Raw genomic sequence first — 21,418 nt, 5'->3', positions numbered from 1 at the left:
AGAATTACTAATTTCCTCCTGTCACACCGGAGGACCACCTGTCCCTCTGTTTCTGAAGAGTACTAAGGCCTTCAAATGCATTAAAATGTAGAATCCATCTGGTACATCAAATCATTACTCCCCTGTGTGGTTGGAAAATTGAAGTGAGGTTTACCAGGTGAGCTGCTTAGCCTGTGCTGGCCAGAGTGAATTGCATCAGGCCCTTTTGCTCTAGAAAGCATTATTGTGTTAATGAATTGACTAAGCATTTTTGAGATATAAGTAGCAATAAACAATACATTAAATTATAACCTTAGCATTTAATTAAAGTATAACCTTATCATTTGGGATACAAAGGAAGGAGATAAAAATCAAAGTCATCCTTGGCTTCAAAATAATTTTGAGGCCAGTGTGGGATACATGAGGCCTTGTCTTCAACAACAAACAAGCAATATCAAGCCAAGAACAAACAATCATAAACAAGAAGTTGTAAATTAAAAAAATTAAAAATAAAAGAGAGCATTAGAGCAGATACCAGTGAAATCCAGAGGATTACTGAATGGTATCCCAGCATGTAGAGGGGAAACAGGTATGGAAGTTCATCCCTACTTGTAGAGCTATTGGCAGCTTTCAACTTCTGAGAAAGGAAGGGTCAGTTTTCTCTAAGAGTATTGTCCTCTGTAATTTACTGTGCTCTTTTGGAAGGCTACATATCTAAGAATATGTGCAGCACAAAATATGGCTTAATGGGACACACACACACACACACACACACACACACACACACACACACACACACACAAATCATGAATGCATAAGTAAGTGAGTTTAGAGGATGACTGGTATTAGAAAGAATGGAGGAATATAGTTTCAGAGATGCATATGAGAAAAGGACAGTGAAATGTATGTATGAATATATCAAAGCCAAGCCACTTCTTTGTATGATACAAATTTGAAGTAAAAAGCATAAGAATAAAAGATTAAAATTATGTTGCTTTCATAAAAATGTATATAACATGGGCATCACCATCTTAAGCTAAATAATCTAGTCCTACATCAGTGCACATGCATATGAACTCAATATGTCTCAAGAAAGAGGATGTGGAATTATGAAAAAATATCAGTTGACTGGATAGCTAAGAAATTAGAGAGGAGCAGAAAAATGATGGTTTAGATCAAAACCCATTATATACATGTATGGACTTCTCAAACAACAAAAATAAATGATCCATAAATAAATAATTGTGCTAAATATTAAAAAATAACAACAAAACAAAATGTTTATAATGACTGACATGAAGCTGACACCTGCCCATTTCTTCATCCCCATCTTCCTCCCTGATAGCTTTGCTTGTGAGCTCTTCCGTAATCTGGTTTCATGGTGTCCATTGAGTTCTGAGGTGATATTTTTCTTTCATGATACATTACCCTCTTCACTCATTGCTGACAATGAAGAAGGTCAGGCAAGGGAGCTGAGCCGAGTGACATTTGGCAGAAGCTACTCCGTTTCAGGACACATCAAGCCAAGGTCAAGGCTGACTTTCCCCAGGACTTCTGCTTCCACAGTATGAGAAGTGCAGCCTGCTTCTTCCCCTGGCTGTTTCTCTCTACCTTTCCCACTTGAAGCTTTTTTAACCACCCTTTGAAGACCTCTCAGACCATTCTCACTTTCCATTTAGTATCTGGAGAAATAAGACAGTGTCCTGGCCTAAATATAAGGGATGCCAGGACTAATCACCTTCCCTTTCTCCATTAAAGCCAATCAGTCTAGGGCGAACTACAAAGTCATAACTGGAGTAGTTTTGCCAAGTCCTAGTATCTACTCTTTAGAATACACACCCACTAAAGCCTGAATAAATTATATTATCATTGTTGGTCTTTATGGGCTGCATCATCATTGGCTAACATAGTTTTTTTTAGGCCTACCTGTAATAATCTCTGTACCCTTTGCCCTTCATAGGCAGAGCCCCAGACTCCATGATTTACAATGGTTGAGGGAGACTTCTTAGAGATTTCTACCCATATGACCTTAGATGCCTTATCTCAATCCAAAGTCCCTCACATACCACCACCCTGCAATAATCCGAACATCATGCAATTCCCCATAGAGTGTTGAATGATACAGGCAGCTGTGCTTACTGACCAGTATGAATTTCCAAGTGAAATATGAACAAACAATGTTAGGTATAATAAAGCTAATAATAGGAGAGAAAAGAGCCATCAGACCATTCACCCAAAGAAGAGTCACTGCACACAGAATACCTTGTGTTCAAAATTAAGAATGAACATAATTTAGGAAAGGTAAAATTAGCAATATCATTAGAAGGCTAAATGCAGAGATTGTGCCAGAATAAATGTGATACATGTGGAAAATTAAATTAGTTCATGGCAGGAAATATCAATAATCTATTTTCACAAGGAAAATGTACAATAACAAGAATCAGTATTTGACAGAAAACCCTCTATTAAAAATCAACCAGAAAGCATCATAGAAGGAGGCTGTATACAGTGCAGGCATGACAGACACATAATTCCTACTTAGAAGCTGTGTATACCATCCTAAGCACAGGTTTAATGTGGTCAATCACATATCATGACTGATAATAAAACTACTCCTTAAGAGAAAGAAGAACACTCATATTCAGCCTCATGGAACATGATGGAGAAGGGAGTACTCTTACAAGAACTCTCACAACATGAAACACATATTAATTCTGGAAAATATATATTCACATCACTGTCTGAATTCCTTTGAAGGTCTTGGCCATTTTTACTTTACCAACCTTTAGAATTGGAATAAAAATGAGACTTTTTTAGACCATGTAATCTTTTGTTTTTTAATTTTTTATTCATTTTACATACCAACCACAGACCCCGTCTCAACCCTCCCTCCCTCGAACCCCCTTTTCCCCTCCTCTAAAATGGTAAGTTGGGCACGGACAGCTAAGCCTAGTATATACAGTAGAGGCAGGACCAAGCCCCTTCCCAGTGTATCAAACGTGAGCAAAGTGTCTGACCATAGGTAATGGGATCCAGAAAGCCAGCTCATGAACCAGGGATAGATCCTTATCACACACCAGGGGCCCCTCAAACAGACCCAGCTACACAACTGTCTCTCATATGCAGAGGATCTAGTCTGGTCCTATTCAGGTTCCACAGCTGTCATAGACCATGCAATCTTTATCAACAGGGCATCTCTGCCTAGAATCAGATGGTTTGAGATTGAGAAATGTTTTGTGGGCCTGCACAGACCGATGGTCAATCTTCTAAATCTAATATCAAAGTAATATCCTAACACATTAGAGGCTTGGGTAGGAATCACACCCATATCACCAAAACAATAGTTAAGTATCACACACAAATGGCACATTTATTATGATTGATGGAGATCTGGCTGTAGTCATGATGGGAGATGCAGTGCTTACTGTGTTCTTTGAATGCTATATCGTCTCTATTGGTACATCTCTACACCTCCTCCACTCCAGAACACACATGAACAACACTGAGTGTGATCAAGCACTGTCAACTAGACTGACATTAAAATAATGAAGAAAATTTAATTCAAATACCTAGGCTTGTTACAGAGAAAATATTCCTGTTTTAAAAATTTCTATGAGACTTTCATATGTGAGTATTTTAATTGCATAATTTTTATCCTTTCCTAACCTAAGTCTTTTTCTCCTCTCACATTTCCTCTTAAATCCATGACATCTGATTTAATGATTATTGATACACACATACTCACACATGCTTCTAAATATCACTGGCTGAACCTATCTAGTTTTGCCTGTATGTGTATGTGTTTAGGGCAGGCCACTTGAAATTGGATATACGCAGGCTCATCCTAGTAGAAGACTAAGATTCTCTGCCTCAGAAGTCATTAATTTACTGTATTTCTTTATCTATGAGTTTGGCCTTATGTGATTTCCACCGACTATGTGGGCATGCCAAATAGTGTGCACATTTTGCCAGTTGTCTTTAGGTAACGCTCATTGAGATTTCAGGGGTGCAGTTTCCTGTCATGTGTAAAAGACACTATCTTGCAGATGTCCTAGTCCTCTGTATTTTACAGTCATTCTGCTTCCTCTTCCATAATGTTTTCTGAGCCATATGTGTAGGGGTTGTGGTGTAGAAGTATAAAGTGTGGATGGGCACCATGAGGTTGTTTTTCTGGACTCTGACCAGGTGAACATTTCTGTATATTGTCTTCCTGCTACAGCAGAAGGTTTTTTTTTTTTTTTTTTTTTTTTTTTTTTTTTTTTTTTTTTATGAAAGTAAAGAGCTACAGTTGTCTGTGTTTATAAAGCTAAGTATTGAGAATATAGTTGGATTTCTCTAGGGACACTATTGACCTCTTTTCTTCCTTAGCAACACTCTCATAACTTTTGGGATGCTATGGAAGCTAGTCTTCAGGCAGGAAGCTTCCAGAATTTTCAAACCTGATTCCTCCAAGTCCTATTTCCAAAAGATGTAGTGTCATCTGTAATAGGCTCTTACCATCATGTTCTGGAAGGCAACCCAGTACAATGGAAATAGCTGATATTGTTTGGAGGTCTTTTGGACCCACTATTCTAAGGGAAGTTTCCCACGCTCTCCTTTCAGTTTTTGTTAGGTTGTCCATGCCTCTTGGTGGAGGCATTATCTACCAAGAGGTGTAACTTCATTTAAACTATGTATGTACTTGTTTGGATACATATACATTTATGTTTTCTGCATGTATTTTAAATAAAAATAGAATATATGCTTTCCATATCATTTTCCAATATATTTAGTGTTATTTACCCCTCTTTGGTCTCCGCATTTTTTCTGTTTCCCCTCATAGCACCATTATCCTACCATTGTCCTCTCTAGAACTCTTTCTCTTCCTTAATGCCTTTTGATCTTTTTACTTCCCTGGTTACTGTGGTAACTCCAGGTTCGGTTTATTTATATCTAAATATTCAGAGGTATGATCCACATACATAAGAGAATGTCTAGCATTTCTTTTTCTGTGTGTGGATTACCTCACTCAGTATAATATTTTGTAGACCTATGCATTTACCTGCTAAAACTTCTAGAAATCATCAGCACTTTCACCAAAGTGGCAGGATACAAAATCAACTTAGAACAAAATAACATCCTTCCTATATACTGTGAACAAAAAAACAAACAATCAATCAAACAAACAAACAATGAGAAATGGCAAACTAGAAATAATTCCATTTCCAGTAGCATCAAAAACTGTCTATGAAGAAACTTGACTAAAGTTTTGTGAATTTTCTACACTGAAAACTTCAAATCTCTGAAGAGAACACATTAAGGAATGCACTAGAAGATGGAAAGATTGTTCAGGATCATGGTTTGTTATAACTAATATTGTAAAAATGACTATCCTAATACAATTTAGAGATTCAATGTAATCCCATCCAAAATATTCTTGAGATTTTTATAGAAATAAAAAATAATCCTAAAATTTTTGTGGAACCATAGAAACACTCTGTATAGTCAATAACTTCTGAGAAAAAATAATTCTGGAGGGATTACATTACCACATTCAAAGCTGTGTTATACACCTATTCTAATAAAAACAGCATGATACTAGCAAAACCAGACACATGGTCAATGGAATGAAATAGGAATCCCACACAGGACTGTGTCTAGTTACAGCCTTGTGATATTTGATAAAGATCCTAAAAATACATAGTGGCTCGAACTGTTTGAGGGGCACCCAGGCAGGGTGATTGGGATCCTTCCCTGGTGCTTGGGCATGCTTTTGGGAATCCGGTAACTGTGGACGCCTTGTGCATCCTTGGTACAGTGGGAAGGAGCTTGGACCTGATTCTCCTGACTATCTGTGGGAGACCTTGATTTTGGGTATGCGGGGATGTGGAGTGACTTGGGAGAGAGGTCTGGGAAGTGGGAGGAGGGATGAAGGGGGTTCTGTGGGTGGTTTGTAGAGTAAGTAGAAAATTTCTTAATAAAGAAAAATGAAACCAAATAAAATAAAAAATACATAGTGGAGGGAAGACAGTATCTTCAACAAATAGCTGTCTAAACAATGTCTACATGTAGAAGAATGAAATTAGATCCGTATTTACCACCCTGTAGAGAAAATCAACTCCAAATGATTCAAAATCTTATGTGAACTCTGAAATCCTGAAACTTCCAGAAGAAAAAATAGGCAGCAATCTGCAGGATACAGTCATAGAAAAAGACTTTCTGAATAAGACTCCCTTCACACAGGATTAAGGATAATAACTGATGAATGGGATCTCATAAAACTAAATATCTGTACAACAAATGAAATAATAAAGTAAAGATGAAGGTCACATGTTGAGAGAGACTCTTTTCCAGCTATACTTTTGTGAGGAGATTAATATCCAGAATGCACAGGGAACTCAAAGCAAATGAACAATCAAATAACCAATCAAGAAAGCAAAAAGCTCAAATGAAAATGGGCAAGGGACCTACAGAAAGGGTTCAAAACAAAGAAATAAAATGGATAACAAGTACTGCAAAAATTGTCAATATTCTTAGGGTTATATAATTCCAAAATAAAAATTCTTTGATATTTTCTCTTACACCATTCAGAATGGCCAATATCAAGAAAGAAGTTGACAACAAAAGATTGGGGGGATGCTTGAAAAAGGAAACCCTCATGTATTGTGGGAATTATCTCTGCCAATGACCTTGGACCCATAGAGGTGTGTGTCTGTGGTTTTTTTTCTGGGTACATGACTGCTTAAATCTTAGGAGGAGGCAAACACTCATGCTCTCCCTTGGGTGGTGGAGAATGAGTCATGCAGTGTGAACTGACATGTGTCTATCTCCATCTTTCCTGGGCAAATTGAAGGGCTCTGCAACTAGATCTACCTGATCCTGTAACCATGATTCTTTTTTCTCATAGCATCCATTAATAAATTGATACATGCTCATATATATACCCTTTTGGCTCTCGTTTCACTCATCCACCTTTGGTGGGTGTGCAAACTAGAGTAATCAATATGGGAATAGAGGTGGAGAATTCTGACATCCTAAATATACATTAATCTTACGACCCAGCTATATCACATATACATATACCTCGGCATATGTTCAAAGGAGTCAACGTCCTAATTCACAGATACTGGCTCATCCATGTTCATTGCCATTCTCTTCACAATAGCCAGGTAGGGAAACAACATATATCGTACAACTACTGAATGGCCTGAAAATGTGGTACATACATAATGGAATATTAACTTTCTGTGAAGAGACAATGTTCCTTTAACCACATCACCACATTACATGTTATTCCTTCCAGATAGGATATGTTGACAATCTCCTCTACACTCCACCCTGCTGGGCTATAGTCCCAAAGAGAAATAATGGAGCTAGGTCTTCCAATTGTGGATCAAAGATTCCATTGTTATGCTCCTTTTTATAAAGGGAATGGCCTTGAATATCACAACACTTGAGAACAACTCCAGAGCCTCCTCCAAGATGCTGGCAGTTCTGTTCACAGCGGCCTTGCTGGTCCTGAGCTCAGCTCAGAGCCCCAATGAAGGTACAAAGCCTTATAGGGTGGGAGATGGAGACTTTCAAGAGAAAGAATGAAAAAAAGAGAGGATAAGGGGGGAGAGAAAGGACAGAATCAGGTGAGAAGAAAGACAGTCCAACAGAATATCTGTGATAAGGGTTAGAACAGTTATATCCTCAGCACACAACATACTCTTTTTACTTAATATTTAATCTGGAAGGCATAAAAGGCTTGAGCAGAGGAACAAGATGGCCCATTTGTGTTTAGAAAAGTGCTGTCCAGCTCTAAAGAGGCATGGAAAAATGTTGAGATTATTGAGCATCTTCTGATAATCAGAGTGAATATTGGGATCAGCTGTTCTTGCTGCACAGTGGATGCCAGACACATGATATAGATAAACACACCACGATGAGTTCAAGATCAAAAATTACAGAGTAAATTCAATGCTCTAGACACTTAAGTACAAGTATTGGAGCCCAATCTAAATATTTTACTCAGGCCTACATTCAGAGTTTTAGTATGCTTCAGGCAGTATGTGTTACTTTGTATCATGTGTACTCCTTGATTTACCTCTTGAGAGCTCTAAGAATTAATGAAGGAACAAACTGTGGGACATAGTCTTAAGGTGACTGAAATATGCAGCATACTTAGGGAAAGGGAGCTGTTTGTTTTGTAGATGTGCAGGGAGGATAAAAGGTTTTCTATTTAGAGCTAGTGGGTGGCAGCACAGGGAATCCGTACATGCTCTTGCATCCCAGATCCTTTCCAGGAGTGTCTCAGAGGTTGACTCATGAGCTCATTCATGCTCAGAAGCTTGATTCTGGAAAGTCACATTTTCTTGCAGGACATCTGTAAGCTCTGAAAGATTGTGATCTGAATTTTCAGTTCATCCTATGCCACATTTGTAGAGGATCCTTCTGTTGTTTCAGCTGGTAAAGCCCAATCCATCATCCTTCCATGTTGTTCAATGGTCTGTGTTTCAGTATGTTGTCTTACCATATTTGCTGTCTCTGGAATGAATAAATATTGGTTTCTCTAAAGATATAAACACATTCCCCGACCTTGATACTTGGAATGTGATTGAGTTCAGTTAGCTGAATGATAGAGAGACCAAGCTTCCATAATAGCAGAATGAATATGTCTGCTTTCCATCCAGAAATGATCTCTGTCAGATGAGGCAGAAACCAAAAGTGCCTTAACGCTGCCTCCCCTGGTAGTGGGAGGGTCTGTGGCTTCCCTCTTCCTCAGTGTTCCTGTCTATCATTACACAGTTCATGAACAAGATGGAGAAATACTTGGCTTTCCCTGTTTTCTCTCTGCTGTTTTCCCCATTCACCATGTAACTGTCTTTGATTTAAAAAGAAATGACAAATTGTCCCCAGACTTTTATTATTGAATTTGGTGGTGGCCATTTTGTTCTCTTCTCTCAGGGTTTCAGTGTGTAGATGTAAAAAAATTGAAAAGCTAAGTCAAATTTCATCCTAGGGTTCAGAAACCAGGGCTAGAAGCCCTTGCATATGCAGGGAGTTCGTAAAGTGTCCTTGATCACAATAGGAAACCTTCCTCATGTTAATGTATTCTTCTTTTGCATTACTGCCTTTTTGCCTTTGGGGACCTCTCATGTGATAAATAAGGGTCCCCAAACTTTCATGTTTTTCAGCTGTAGGGGCACATGCTTGTCCCAGGATACAAACACCAAATCTTCTGTCTCATTGGGATGTAGATTTAGAAAGCCAAGGACAAGGATGTGTGGAAGAAGAAGTTAGCAGTTGGCAGACAGGTTCTGGGAGAAAGGATTGTGTGATCAGGTCAGGGAAAGAAAACAAAAGGAAATTCTTTCACCAATGTGCTCTTCTCTTCTGTCCCCACCCATACAGATACTGAAAGCCAGAGCCCAGTCTCAGTGGACTCTGCTGCTCCTGAGGCTGAAAATGATCCACAGAGTGAATCTCCACCAGGAGAGGAACAAGTGTTCTCTGATGCTGTTGAGAATGAAGTAAATAATCCACAGTAGTAACCATCTACAGAAGGGCTTCAGGATCAATCTTCTACTCTTCCTGAAGACTCACAAGGACCAGTCCAACAAGAAGGCCAGAAGCATGACTTTCCTCCTCTTGAGTTTCAACATAGACCTCCTTCTCATGGTCCTTTTTCAGGCAACAAAAGGAATCCTTCCCATATTGGCCATGAAAAACAAAGACTACCTTTAGGTAGAGGACAAAATATGAAAAATCCATCCTGTCATCCTTATTTTAGACAGTTTCCTTTGGTGAGTTGCTTTTGAAACTTATCTTCCCAGTAATCCAGATGTCAGTGACATGTATTAGTCAAATTATTAAATAGAAATCCTTCCCATCTGTATTTCTCAAAGCATAGTGCAAAAAGTAGTTAACTGGAGAGACATCCTCCATGGGCCCATTTCTAATCTTTGCATTCAGATAGTATAAGATGGCATATGTGTGTTGTTATAGGCAGACCATGGACAAGCTCTCCAAGGTATTTCTGGCTTTGAGGAATATAGCTCCACAGCTCTTATTATCTCAGTGATTGTCTGTTGAATTTGGTTGGTTTTTAGAAGTACAGCAGCAACCTCTCTTTGGTTGCCTGTCTCCTGTGTTCAATATCACTGATCTCTCATCTCCAACCTGTACATTCTGCCCTACTCACACCAGGGATGTTCAGATCTATTGTCTCTAAGTGATACCTTAGAGATACCTCTGACCTTGTCCAGACTTTTAATACATTCTTCTAAATTTGTGTGTGCCCAAGTTCCTCATAACGTACCTTTCTAGGAGGGTGCAAGGTTGAATATTATGGTTATATATTTTTCTCAGTTCCCATGCTTTCTTTTTTCTGAGTTTCTGGGAGCCACTAGTTTTAATCCTATCGCAACCCTTTAGAAATATTACTTTTTGTATGTGTGCTATTATGTAAACGTAGCATTCAAATTTACATGAATGTCCTTCTGTGTAGTACTTTAGGTTATTTATCGAAATAACTACATTTCTTATAAAACTGCATTGCTTCATACAAGTATGTTACATGGATCTCCCTATAGCATGCTTCACTGATGTTCTTGGTTATATGTTGCTGTTTGTGTACTGAGAATTTTCTTGTGTTAACATTGTATACTACTGCATTGCATGGTCTGCCTTGATCTCCTTATTTGTCATTCTTTTAATAGACATTTAGGCTGGTTTCAGTTTTTCATCCAGTTAGGGTGCATTTCAGTGAACACCTTTCAAAATAAATCCTTGAATATTTTAAATCAGATCCAAAGGATGAACAAGCTAAGAAACATTATTCACTTCCATACTGTAAGAAACAGCTCAGTTCCATTGTATTGTCTGTGCCTGCCAAGAGTAAACCTGAGAAAATGAGGAAGGAGAGAGAGGAAGTAGTTGGGAGAAGAAGAGGGTTGGGCTCCCACCTTTCTCACTTCAGTGGTACCAGGAAGAGTTGAATCTCCAGCATGTCCCAAGTTTCCACTAACTTTCCTCCTTCCTTTTCTGTTTCAGAGAGTGCCTAAGAAGACTATGTACTTCCTGAAAAATAGGCCAAGAAGTCATTGTTGACTGACTACCTGACCCTAATAAAATTTTCAGCATTCGATTTCTGAGTGTTGTGTATAATTCTTAGCAATGGAGGGGCTAGAATTTGAGTGGTGTGGTTATAATATAAGAACATCCAGAAAAGCACCCCATGGAAATTGGGAAAATTATCCGTCTTTTTGTCCACAACACAGATAGCAAATGAAAACACTGCATGGCCCTGTATCTCCATGCTTTAATTTTAACACAATCTACAGTGAATAGATTTTTTTAATCATAAAAGTTAATATGATGGAATTATGGAAAGGCACTGGCAACTTAATTTTTTTTTTTTTTTTTTTTTTTTAGTATCTAAAAATATCACTGAAAACTGACTGAACAGCTAGACAGCAAACCCAGAACATCTTGGAAACATTTCCATCAACCTACACGTTATCATACTGAATCCAAAGTATAGCAGCAGCAGCTGGGAGTCAGAAACCCAGTTTGTTCCTGTAGCACGAATCCTAACTCGTCTTTTCTTTCTTTTTTCTTTCTTTACTTTTTTTTTCATTTTACATACCAATCCCCTCTCTTCCCTTCTCCTTCTACCCATCTTCTGCCAATCCACCCTTATCCACTCTTCCAAGAGGTTAAGTCCTCCCTTGGAGGATCTACAAAGTCTGACATAGTAAATTGAGGCAGAACCAACCCCCTTCCCCCCAGTGTCAAGGCTGAGCAAGGTGTCCCACCCTAGGGAAAGTGTTCCAAAAAGCCAATTCAGCCGGGCGGTGGTGGCGCACGCCTTTAATCCCAGCACTCGGGAGGCAGAGCCAGGCGGATCTCTGTGAGTTCGAGGCCAGCCTGGGCTACCAAGTGAGTTCCAGGAAAGGCGCAAAGCTGCACAGAGAAACCCTGTCTCGAAAAACCAAAAAAAAAAAAAAAAAAAAAGAAAAAAAAAAGCCAGTTCATGCACCTGGGATAAGTCCAGGTCTCACTGCCATGGCTCCCCAAACAGATCTAGCCACATAACTGTCACCCACATTCAGAGGGCCTAGTTCCATACCATGCATGTTCCCCAGCTGACAGGCCAGAGTCCATGAGCTCTTACCAGCTTGGATCAGCTGCCTCTGTGGTTTTTTCCATCATGATCTTGACCTCACTTGCTGCTGTGATCCCTCCTCCCTTTCTTCAACTGAAGTCCAGGAGCTCAGCCCAGTGCTTGGTTGTGGATCACTGCATCTGCTTCCATCAGTTACTTAATGTAGGTTCTATGATGGTAATTAGGGTAGTCATTAATCTGATTATAGGGGAAGGTTAAGTCCAGACACCCTCTCCATTACTGATAGGCATCTTAGCTGGAATCATCCTTGTGGATTCCTGGGGATTTTCCTAGCCCTAGGTTTCTCCCTAACCCCCTAATAGTTCCCTCTACCAAGATCTCTTTCATTGCTCTCCCTCTCCATCCCTCCCTCCACTTGGCCATCTCAGTCCCTTCTGTTCCCATCCCCCATCCCTTCCCTTCTACCCACCCCTCCCAGTTTACCCAGGAGATATTATCTATTTTCCCTTCCTGGGGCCCTCCATGTGTGTCCCTTTTAGGGTTCTCCTTTTTACCTGGCTTCTCTGAGGTTGTGGATTGTAGCCTGGTTATACTTTGCTTTGTGTCTAATATCCACTTAGAGTGAGTACTTACCATGTTTGCCTTTCTGGATCTGGGTTACCTCACTCAGGATGATTCTTTCTAGTTCCATCCATTTACCTATACATTTCATGATGTCATTTTTTTAAACCACTGAGTGTTTCTAATTGGTTTTAATAAAAACCCAGAGCCAGATATCGGGGTAAATGCTGAAAGATCAGAGAGACAAAAGAAATAGCCACAGCCAACTCTCACTTCATCAGTTCCTTAGCCAAAAATACTGTACTCCTGTCTCCTCCTGTATGTATTCCTTTCTCTGTCCAGCCATATCACTATCATTTCCTGTCTCAACTTCTCTAGTGCTGAGATTAAAGGCATGTGCCTCCCAAGTACTGGGAGCAAAGGCATGAGATCCCAAGTGCTGAGATTAAAGGTGTGTGCCACCACTGCCTGATCTCTATCACTAACTAGTGGCTGTTTTTCCCCTCTAATCTTCAGGCAAGCTTTATTTGTTAGAGCATACATAAAATATCACCACATGTTCCCAGCTGTGCACGAGAAGCAGTGGGAGCAACAGGAAATAATGAACAGCCTGTGAACAGGGACAACCTGTTCTCACTATGGCAAGTGAAAAATCGAAGGCAGCAGAAGTCAAACCTCAGAGGATTTTGTTCACTCCAGCTCCACCTAGCACAGGGTTTGAAGTGAGACCTTTGATACATGAGAGCAAAGCCCTAGGGCTTCATAGTGAAGAGGAACTACTCAATGAGTTATCAGAATGGATCACAGGCAGGAACAGAGGAACAGAGAAGAAAAAGTTCATGAGAAGAGTGGAGGCCAGAGTCACAGGCATGATGCACAGTGAAAATTTGTTGAAATTTAGTAGCAATTATTCCCATGCTTTTCAGGAGATGGATAGTATGTGGGAGGGGATTTGGAGTTGAGTGGTCTCAATTAGGGGAACATGGTAGATCTTCAGTTGTGAAATTAGCTAGAGAGAAGACTGAAGGAGAGTGACAGACAGACTTATTTGTGGTATGTGGATGACCTTGGACACGGCAGCACTGGGGGGAATCTACAAAGTCCATTGTTCACAAAAGATAGCTTGTGATTCTGCCAAATGTCACTCAGCTCAAGTCCTCCTCAGGTTTTTTCCCACAATCAACAATGAGTGAAGAGATTAAGGTCTCACGGAATAGAAATGTGAGCTATCTGCTCACTGGAGAAAATAAAAATAGAATCTAGAGAAAAGCTGACAGAAAAAACTGAGTAAGGAAAAGTGGATTTGAAGCATTGAACACCATAATGATAATGGACTAAACCTCGGAAACTGTAAGCCACCCAATTGAATCAGGTTCCTCTGCAATTAAATCTACAAAACAAATTTAATGCTGAATAGATCTAGCACAAGGATGAAGGAGTCACAATCAGATTTCTACTTTCAAATTGCAACTAGGAGTCACACTACTGAAGAAAATGTATGAATCTTCAGAAAATTTATAAAGTCACAACTAAAGGACAAATTTCAACCAGGTTGAACATCAAAAAAATTTGGAGGAAGCTTTATGGTTTTTTGCAAATAATTCACTGCTGCAAAGATATAATTTACTGAGCCAGGCACTGTGGCATACAACTGTAACTCCAGTACAAGGAAGATAGGGAGGAGATGGTTTAGGCATTCATAGCCCAGCCAAGGTCACACAGTGAAGGATTAATCTCTTGATTAGGTCAGGGCCTTAAGGACTCAATGGGTTCCCTAAGCCCCTTCAGTTAGGAACTCAGTCCCCAACTTTTCATATTCAAACTGTAGAATCAGATAATAGTGTTAATGTTATAATACTTAATGTGTAATATTTCTTTGAATAGAGAGCAAACAACTGGGAGAAAATCCTGTAGGTTTCTACAGGCCATCTTTACATTTGCATCCCACTGCTTACTTTGAAAGAACAATTCTTTCTCTCCCTTTTTCAATGGGCCTCAAGTTAAAAGCAGACCTTTTAAGCAATGCAGTCTTTATTTATTCTTCAATCCTCTACTCTGGAGCTTTTAAAAATTGTGGCCATCAGTTCTTTACAACTATCTGTACCACCCTTTGCGATGAACATACTGGTAATCTTTGAGTTTCCATGCTCATTTCTGTTTGCAGCTATTTATTAGCCCAAACATATTTATAAAATGTTTATAATTACTCTCCTCAACATATCCTTCCTTTCTGGTTGATAATCTGGTCAGTGTATTGTCTCTTAGGCACAATTATGATAAAAATTCCTCATATTCATCATTTAACTTCATGGCTACCAAAGGCCCTAGAGTCCACAACTCAGCATCAGAAGAGAAAGCAAACAGTTGAAGAACCAGATGCTCAAACATACAATGTTTTAATCATTCCCACTTTTCCCTCAGGGTCACCTCCTACTCCTCATTCAAACTAAACTTGGTGCTTCAAGGAAAGAAACATTGTTACATCTTCAGCTGTCTTTAGTCTATGTGTGCTCAGTTGTGTTTCTTTTCATGTTGACGCTCTTTCAATCCATACTCTGTACTAGCTACCTTTAGCAATTCTTCACAAATTCCTAGTCCTCAATTAAGTTCTTTCTGTTTTTTTCCATAAATATTATGAATTCTTACTTTTTTGTTTTTCGAGACAGGGTTTCTCTGTGTAGCTTTGCACCTTTCCTGGATCTCGCTCTGTAGACCAGGCTGGCCTCAAACTCAGAGAGATCTGCCTGCCTCTGCCTCCCGAGTGCTGGGATTAACGGCGTGTGCCACCACCTCCTGGCGAATTCTTAGTTTTAAAAGTGCTTGTTCAGAGACTTTGACTCAAAGGTCAATGTAAATCTTGTTAACTTTCATTTTCTTAGTCCAGTTTCATTTATACCATTTAATAATAGTTGCACTAAGAACTGAAGGTGATCTAGGCTATTTGAAATTTTTCATGATTTAAAATTCTTTTTTTTTTTTTTTTTTTTTTTGGTTTTTCGAGACAGGGTTTCTCTGTGTAGCTTTGCGCCTTTTCCTGGAACTCACTTGGTAGCCCAGGCTGGCCTCGAACTCACAGAGATCCGCCTGGCTCTGCCTCCCGAGTACTGGGATTAAAGGCGTGCGCCACCACCGCCCGGCGATTTAAAATTCTTAAAAATTGCACCTTTGCCATGTTTCTACGCCAAGTACTTCTACTTTTAATAAATATTTAATTGTTAGAATAATGACAAACTTAAGGAAATAGGTTTGAAATTCCCTGTTTTTTTTTTTTTGTGGTGCAAAAACAGTTTTTAAGACACACTACCTTCCTACTCTTTGAAGATTTAAAATGAGATTTAAAACAATGAAGAGAAATTATTTGCATTCATGATTATGAGTCTTTATGAATGTGATACATTTGTCAAGTAATTGCATTAATATATTAGTCAACAAACTAAATACTCATGAGCAAATCTTCAGTTATTTTTTCTTTCTCTCTCTCTTTCTTTCTTTCATCTGTTAATGTGTGTCGTGTGAGTGTGTGTGTGTGTGTGTGTGTGTGTGTGTGTGTGTGTGTGTGTGTGCATATGCCATAGGACACCTGTGGAGGTCAGGGAACAACTTTTAGAAATTGTTCTCTGTAGATGAATTTTAAAGGTCTTATTAAATAAAAAACAAGGAGCCAGATATAGGGGTGAAAACTTGAGAGATCAGGGAAATAGGAAAAGCCACAAGCTAACCTCATCTCACTAACACCTCAGTCTCCAAAAAGACCTACTTCCTGTATACCTATGCCTATATGCCTTTCTGTTCTGCTATCTCATTTGCTCTCTGTCCAGCTACATCACTTCCTCTTCCTGCCCAGCTCTGTCACTTCCTATCTGTTTGTACAGACCTCCACAGCTCCATGGTTAACTAGTGTTGGAATTAAGGCATTGCCACCATGCCTGGCTCTGTTCCCAGTATGGTCTTGAACTCACAGAGATCCAGACAGATCCCTGCCTCCTGAATGATAGGATTAAAGATGTGTGCTACCATTGCCTGACTTCTATGTTTATTATAGTGGCTGGTTTTTCCCTCTGATCCTCAGATAAATTTTATTGGGGGACACAGTATATTGGGAGATAAAGTACATCACCACATTTCTCCTTTTTGTCTAAAATAAAAAAGTTATAACTAATATAAAAAAACTATATACAATACATACAATAACTATACACAATATGTACAAGCAATAAATACATCAATAATGTCTAATCCATTTGCATTTGACAAATTCAGTGAAAATATTCCATTATTGTGGTGGTATTTTACTTATACTGAAATGTGATTTTAATTGCACGTTAATAAATAAAGTTGCCTGGGGGTCAGAGCTATTAGAGCCATAGCAAGTGCATGGCAGTGGTGGCGCATGCCTTTAAGGACCTGGAGGGCGGTACATACAGGCAGTGATGAGGCAGTCACGTGTTTGGGTTTACAACCAATGAGAAGGCAGAACAGCTAGACTATATAAAGACATACACACAGGAAGTAGGCCCCTTTTCGGAGAGCTCTCTTGGCTGAAGAGGATCGCTGAATCAGGAAGGGTGAGACTCTTAGCTCTGACCTCTTGGCTTTCTTCTCTGAATCGGCTCTGTGTTTCTTATTTAATAAGACGGTTGGTTACATCTACACATTATCTATACTATTTTGGTAAGTAATATACCTGAATCACTTTCTATCCTACCTTATATTACTAATAGAGAGCTATCTTATAATGTCTTTCAAATTTACACACTTTACATCTCTTAGTGAGTCTATTTTCTGAAATTTCTTAACAAGGAAAAACTGTAACTACAACTATCTAATCTTCAACTCCCTCAGAGACCTCAGAAGGAAATAATATTACCTAGTAAAGAATGAAATGTAAACAAGTAACTTCCAAAAAATGTGAGTTATGACAGAAACAGCCAGCTTCCTAGACAGTCACCCAAGTTTTTTCTGCAATGTTGGGGCATCATCTTCGGCCTACAGGCTTAGCCTATCTGACAGACTCATTTGTGAAGTAGGTTGTACGCAAGGCCTATAGCTCAACCCCACATTTGCTGCGAGTATCCCACGTATCAGAGAAACCTGAATTCCACCAGTGTCATGTCATGATTCAGGATTTTAAATTATGGAAATTGCTGGTATTTTTGGAATTTGGCTTTCCATTCTTCTTGGCTTGTGGGTGGCTTCATCTCTTTTATTAAATGCCAGTCTACCATTGAGAGGTTAGACTCTGTCAGCCTAGTTACTCCTCCAAGAATAACTGTTCCAGGTACTGTTCCACTGCACACCAGGAGCCATCAGCCTCCTGCCTGCTCAGCTGCCTTCAAAGGAAGGGGTACTGTACCTTTTCTGGATTGCAAAGCCACTTCAGTTATGGTGATATTTTAATTGTACTGAAACGTGATTTTATTTGTATGTTAATAAATAAAGTTGCTCAAGAGGTCAGAGTGATAGCAAAGAGCTGAAAACCTTACCCTTCACTGCTGCTGCTATCTTCCTCAGCAAGAGACCTACTTCCTGTGTGATTGTCTTTTTTATAGACTTTCTATTCTGCCTTCTCATTGGTTGTAAACCCAACCATATGACCTTCTCATCACTGCCTGTCTGTACAGACCTCCAGGTCTTCTATGGTTGGTATTGAGATTAAAGGCGTGTGTCTCCTTGCTGGCTGTATCCTTGAACACACAGAGATTCGCCTAGCTCTGCCTCCCAAGAGCTGGGATTAAAGGCGTGCACCACCAACACCCAGTTTCTGCTTTGGCTTGCTATTAACTCTGACCCCAGGCAACTTTATTTATTAACATACAAATAAAATCACATTTCAGTACTATTAAAATATTACCATATTCAGTGATGGCCTCAGAGGATGCCTGTTGCCAAAACCGCAACCACACTTGTCTTGGCAAGGATCACAGTTCTCCGTGTGTGTGTGTGTGTGTGTGTGTGTGTGTGTGTGTGTGTGCGCGCGTGTGCACTGTGTGTGTGTCATGCTTGTCCATTTTGGACAGCATACTGTAAGCAGTCGATGTGAGGGCACTTTCTTGCCCAGTGGCTAACTTTTGCCACAATGAAAGTAAATTCCATGTGCAGGTTCTTCAATGCCCATATCTTCTCTGAAGTAGATTGGTACTTCCAGGACCAGAAATGTCTCATAGTCATAAAAAAAGAAGAAAAAGAATCTATGTTATTAAAATACCTTAAATGTCATATTCTGTAGATCTCTGAAGGGTTTAAAGATGACTTATTTAAAATATGTCTCTGCTTGACCTTGAAAACATACCTAACATGACTACAAGTTCAATTGTAATGACTAACTACTAACCTGCATTTTTTTATATCCTAATTAGTTGGTAATAATAACTTTCAAGGATGAGCAAATTGCATTACATTGTTAAATGAACTATATAGGCACAATACCTTGAACAAGATTAGAAATATATGTACAGTATTTTCTAACAAAATCAATCTCAAATTTGTAACAATATACATAATTTGTATACAATAAACAAAACTCCAATCCATGTAAAATACTTAAAACTAGTAGTTGCTTTCTAAAAGTAGATTCAATAATCTACCTTTTTATTTATATTATATCTATATCCTCTCTTTTTTCTTTATTTTCACTGTAGATTCAATAATCTACCTCTTATCTATATCCTCTTTTTTCTTTTTCTTTTTTTGTTTAATAAAAATCTCCTTTGGTTAGCTTTTTTCCTGACCATTAAGAATAACAACTTGTAACCAACCATCCCAAACAAAGACAATTATCCAAAACCCATTGAAAGACCAAAAACCACCCACCCCACCTCTTGGGAATGTGGGCATTTTGTTCTTAATATTACTTTCTGCTGTTTGTGGGTGAAAGAATCTTTAGAAGATCCTGAAAAGAAAATTTTGAGTTAATTGTCAAGTCCTGGGGGAGGTAGCTGTATCATTTGTTGTCCAGTCTCTGCATAATGCAAAAGTGCAAGGTTTATCTCAAGTCTTTGCTCAAACAGTCTGTGAGGCTGGATCATCTCAGCTAGCCATCTCAAAATTATTCTGAACAGTTTGTAGTCCAAAACTGATCTTTGGGTAATGTTTGTCAGCTTAGTGGTATTATTATTGTTTATGTGGAATTGTCATTGTGGGGTCCTATCATCTTTTTGGAGACTTCAAATTTGTTGTCAGGCCTGGTCATGATTGCCTGCAGAAAACTGATAGAGACTCCAACACAAAAACATGTATAGGCAGCTAAATGAAGCCTTTTTTTCTAGAATTAGTTAGTAGTCTATATGACCATTAATATCATAACAAAAGTTTAAAATATATATTAATCTTATAAATTTTGTTATAAAATTCATACCTTAAGAAAAGCTTTAAAGAATCAAAATAGAACCAAAGAATTATGAGATTGGTGATAATAGAATAGTCCCTTAATTTTTGTTTTTCTTCTGTCCCATAACAGGTGGCTCTTCTGACATGATAGAGAGACTTTGCATTTTCCTTTTAATAAACATGCTTGGGTTTAGAGAAGGAGAGAGCCATTCTCCAACTCCAAAGCCAGCTGATAGGGGAATGTCTTTCTGTACACTGCAAATATGTTGCTCTCATTGGTTGATAAATAAAACCATTTAGCCTATGCAAGGCAGCTTAGAGGCAGGTGAGAAATTCAAAGAGAGTGATAGGAAGAAGGCTGGAAGAGATGCCAGTGAACTGCCCAAGGAGCAACATGTAATGGGATGCAGGTAAAGCCATGGAACATGTGGTGATATATAGATTGTTATGGGCTAACTTAAGATATAAAAGCTAGCTAGCAAAAGGCTTGAGCCATGTCAATTCAGTTTTAATTAATATAAGCCTCTGTGTGTTTACTTGGGTCTGAGCAGCTGTGGGCTGTGTAGGACACAGGAAAACGTTTAGCTACAGCCACCTTTAATTTTTAATTGAATTGGGACTATAAAAAGACCATTTGTGTTAAGTGTCTGTAGAGAAGAGCAGAAACAAACATTTAGGAAGACATGAAATTTTATATGTGATATATCAGTAGGCCAATTTACTCTTTTACTTGGGACATTTTTTTCTGGATGATTTGTCCGTTTTCTTCAGATGTCTCATTTGTCCAGTGTTCTTCAGATTCCTTAGCCTTCATTCTCCTGAAAGACAAAAACAAAAATTCTTACTCTAGCCTAAGTTTGGGGAGGTTCCCTTTTGGCAAGTTATATCTGATTAAATGAAAAGCATTTGTTAGTTGTAAACTAATTTAAATTGGATGATCATGCTGGTCAATGAACTGTCACCTCTTCTAATTAAGAGGTCTTTCTTGTTCAAATTGAACCTTTATCAATTTTGATGGTATCCATAGCTTTTCTTCTCCTGTAGAAACAAAAGCAAAACCTCATACCCAATGTAACATATATCCTGGTTTCCATTCTGAGGTCAGCACATCCTTAAAGTATAGGCTCATTAAACTCTGTAGTCTTTTTTCTATTATCCAATGTCTCTCTGTAGCTGTTGTTCCTTTCTCATTAGCATTAAGAAAATTCAATGTTAACAGGCATTATGTAATCTATTTCTGGGAGGTTTTGTTACCTCTTTCTGTTTATTTAGCATATCCTTTAGAGTTTATTTGATCTTTCTATAACTGCTTGACCTGTAGGATTATGTGTTATATCTGTAATATGCTTTATATTGTAATAAGCAAAAACTGTTTCATTTTACCAGAGACATATGCTGGAGCATTTTCAGTTTTAATTTGTGCAAGTATACACATGATGGCCATAACTTCTTGCAAATATG

General features: G+C 38.7%; 1 long non-coding RNA gene across 1 annotated transcript; it reads right to left on the bottom strand.

Annotated features, from left to right (window-relative positions):
• Positions 1-4,261: 4,261 nt before the first annotated feature.
• On the bottom strand, positions 4,262-20,776 carry LOC128099379 (uncharacterized). Its single transcript, XR_008214507.1, has 3 exons — positions 20,688-20,776; positions 12,119-12,278; positions 4,262-11,022 (listed from the first exon to the last, which is right to left on the bottom strand). It is a non-coding gene; the product is annotated as an uncharacterized LOC128099379 (long non-coding RNA).
• Positions 20,777-21,418: the final 642 nt, after the last annotated feature.

This window comes from Peromyscus californicus, unplaced genomic scaffold, assembly GCF_007827085.1.
Source record: "Peromyscus californicus insignis strain IS unplaced genomic scaffold, ASM782708v3 Scaffold_6__1_contigs__length_162567912, whole genome shotgun sequence".
In the NCBI taxonomy this organism is placed as follows: Eukaryota; Metazoa; Chordata; class Mammalia; order Rodentia; family Cricetidae; genus Peromyscus; species Peromyscus californicus.
The sequence above is the reverse complement of the archived record's forward strand: the minus strand, read 5'-3'. Positions and strand labels throughout refer to the sequence as shown.